This window comes from Marmota monax, unplaced genomic scaffold (assembly GCF_021218885.2).
Source record: "Marmota monax isolate L192 unplaced genomic scaffold, Marmota_monax_Labrador192_F-V1.1 WCK01_AAM20220418_F8-fsc00112, whole genome shotgun sequence".
Lineage (NCBI taxonomy): Eukaryota > Metazoa > Chordata > Mammalia > Rodentia > Sciuridae > Marmota > Marmota monax.
The window spans coordinates 1,606,894-1,610,462 of record NW_026692073.1 but is presented as its reverse complement, the minus strand read 5'-3'; the positions used below and the strand labels follow the sequence as shown (position 1 = coordinate 1,610,462).

The following is a 3,569-nucleotide window of genomic DNA, read 5'->3' as shown; positions in this document are numbered from 1 at the left end:
TCGCTCCAGCTTCATTCATCTTTTGACAGACACTAGTCTGATTCCCTAACTTTATTGCTACAGTAAGCTTACTTTAGTTCTTTTGGATAGATATGAAGGAGTGGGATAGCTGAGTCACATGGTGATTCCATTCCTAGTCTTATTTTAAGGAATCTCAATACTTATTTCCATAGTGGTTATGTTAATTTGCAGTCTCACCAACAGTGTACAAGTATTTCTTTTTCCCTGCATCCTAGTCTGAATTTATTATTATTTGTATTTTTGATGATTGCCATTCTAAGTGGAATGAGAGGAATTCTCAGTGTAGTTTTCATTTGCATTTCCCTTTCTGCTAGGAATGTTGATCATTTTTTATACATAAAAGTATGAAATGCTTTATGAATCTGTATGTCATTCTTGTACAGGGGTCATACTAATCTCTATATTGTACTAATTTTAGAATATATGCTGCTGAAGCAAGCATGGGAATTATCTTTAAGTGAACTTTAAAACTCCCTACTCCCCAACCCCATGCTGGGGATCAAACTTAGGGTCTCAGACATGCTAGGTAAGTGCTATATCACTGATCCTCGCCCCAGCAAATTGTAAAATTTTACATTAAGTGAATAATTTGGCAGCACTGCTAATACTTTAGATGAGTCACAGATTATGAAATTTTTAAGCTGGAAAAAACTCTGGTGATTAATTATGGAAACTAGATTCATTTCCTGGGATGCTCCTTTAAATTGAAAGGAAACTTATTTGAAGGGGTAGACCTAGGAATATAAAACAGAAAATAGTCCAATTCCGGGAACAACAACAGAGGCCAACACTACTAAAAAGAGAATGTAGCTTAATCTTTTTTTGCATTTAATCAAAAGAAAATGAACAATGAGGCATACTAATTTAGGGAAGAGAGGAAAAGAAGAAAACTGGGAAAAACGCAGAACTGTCTTTAAGAAAAAAAAAAATTCACGGTATCTAACCTAGTCTTTAATAACTAGATCCCCATTGTCCAATACTGTAACTACTAACCACAAATGACTACAGAGCATTTTAAATGTGGCTAGTTCAATTCAAAGACTTAGTACTAAAAAAGAGAATATAAAACTATTTCATTTAATTTTTATATTGTTTACACATTGAAGTATTTTTCATATTTTATTTTATTTTTTAAAATATTTATTTATTTTTTTTAGTTTTAGGAGGACACAATATCTTTATTATTTTTATGTGGTGTTGAGGATCGAACCCAGTGCCCCGCACACGCCAGGTGAGTGCGCTACCGCTTGAGCCATATCCCCAGCCCTAGTTTTCATATTTTAGATTAAAAATATCATTTACATTACTTTCATCTGTTTCTTTTTACCTTTTAAATGTGGCCACTAGAATACTTAAAATTATGTGGCCTGTATTATATTTCTACTGGATGAAACAGACAAGGCAATTAGTTCTATGAAGTTAAAAGAATCATATTGCGCAATATGATATCAAGAAAGTTTCATAAAGGTAAGACTTCACAAAGATATCCAGATTTGAATGAAAGGATTCAGAAAAGGAGAGGAAAGTGCATTCCATGCTAGACGAACCAAATTTTATAATCAGAATAGGAGATCTCTCAGACTTACTAGATGAGGGAATGTTCTGAAAGAAAATCTACATGTTATATCAAGGAGTATTTCGTATTTACAAATCAGAATCAATCCTGAAGACATACTTGGTCCCACATGTCTACAGAGTCAGCAAAAATCAGGCCAATACAATATGGCAGCAAAGTGTCAAAATTTACAATATACAAAAAGAAATTTGATTGGTTTTGTTCAATGCTCTATCATCCATAACTTTAAGAGGCCAGGCATGTGACATATATCTAAAGTAAACATTTCATGAGTGAATGACTAGGTGAGCAAATTAACTACAGAAAGTGGTGGTGCTTTCCAGGAAAAAATGTAAAGCAGGAACACAGGGAAGAAAAGGCAGTGAAGAGGGAGTGTGTGTTAAGGAAGGAGCAAACACCCATATACATTATATTAGCATCAGCCAAAGCATAGTAAGGCTTATTTTTTATATGGCTCAGGGAAATGAGGTGAAAAGGTTACAGCATGAAACCAACTGTTCTTCCAACCCTGCATAATTTTGGATTGCTTGAAGGCTTGAAGCGAAGAACTAAATAAACTTTCCTCAGCATTCATTCTGTGATTTGGCTCCAAGAAAAAGCAGACAAGGCCATACCCACATGGGTAGGATTAGTTCCTCTCTTCTAGGGTCACACACAAGTAGCAGCAGCACCCTCCCTGTGGACTATGGATTAGTCTTTCTTATAGAGGAGGAGGGAGGATACTTTTTTCCTCTCCTGGTCTTCTGCCCTGCCTCTTCCTAAAGTATCTATAAACACAGTATCCATGTATAATCTTAAAAAATGTTACATAATATAATTTTCTAGGGACTTTTAAATTTTTTAATTGCAAATTACTAGCCAGGTGTAGTGGCACAGGCCTGAAATCCCAACTATCTGGAGGCTGAGGGAGGAGGAGCACAATTTTGAGGCCAGTCTGGGCAACCTAAGACCCTCAAAATAAAATAAAAAGGGCTAGAGATGCAGCTCAATGGTAGAGAATTTGTGTAGCATATATGAGGTCCTGGGTTCAATCTTCAGTATGAGACAAAGGGTTGGGGGGAAGAGGCAGGGAGAGAAATTTCTGTTTAAGAAGTTATCTAACATTAAAGCTACATGACAGTGTAATACTTTAGGTAAACAGAATAGTTACCATTGTTTTGCTATATTTTTAAAACAATGCTGTGTGTTTGTACACAAGACTACTTAAAATTTTCAAGAAGAACAGACTATTTTAACATTCACAATTACAATTTTAAAATACTTTTGTATCATATAACAATATTATCCAATCTTTTATTAAGTGGGCATGCTTATGCTAATACTGAGTAAGATGTGATATGTCAATTTAAGAAAGAACATTGTAATATTAGAGATAATAATAATAGCAGTTAATACTTTTTGAGTGTCAGATACTTCTAAATGATGTATGTGCATTACTTCTTTTAATATTTAGCTTGTAACAGATCTTTGAAAAAAGTATTTTTATTATCCCCCATCTATAGATGAGAAAACTGAGGCTCAAAAAGGTAAGTTACTTGCTCAGGAACACACAGCTAATAAAATAAGAGCTTGGATTTGTACACACACAGGTTGACACCACAGACTTCCCTGTTAACAGTTATGCTGTACTGCGTTTCCAGTGCTCGGAGAATGAAAAGCAACATTAAAGAAAAAATAATGGGTTGAGTATTTATGAGCTCCCAGAGCATATGTGTATCTTTGACCTTACCCATACACCTATGGGAAAATTAGTCTTACATTATGATAAAGAACTGAATAAATGAGAAAGAATGTTACAGCTACTTAGATGCTTATTAAAGACTTTCAGAGGTTTTAAAGACTGAAATGGTTGTTAAAAATATTTGTGTCCAGGGCTGGGGTGGTGGCTCAATGGCAGAGCGCTTGCCTAGCATGTGTGAGGGGTTTGATCCTCAGCACCACGTATCAATAAATAAAATAAAGGTCCACTGGC

At 35.0% G+C, this 3,569-nt stretch overlaps 1 non-coding gene across 1 annotated transcript; it reads right to left on the bottom strand.

Annotated features, from left to right (window-relative positions):
- Positions 1-359: 359 nt before the first annotated feature.
- LOC124102920 (U6 spliceosomal RNA) lies at positions 360-463 on the bottom strand. Its single transcript, XR_006855034.1, has one exon. It is a non-coding gene; the product is annotated as a U6 spliceosomal RNA (small nuclear RNA).
- Positions 464-3,569: the final 3,106 nt, after the last annotated feature.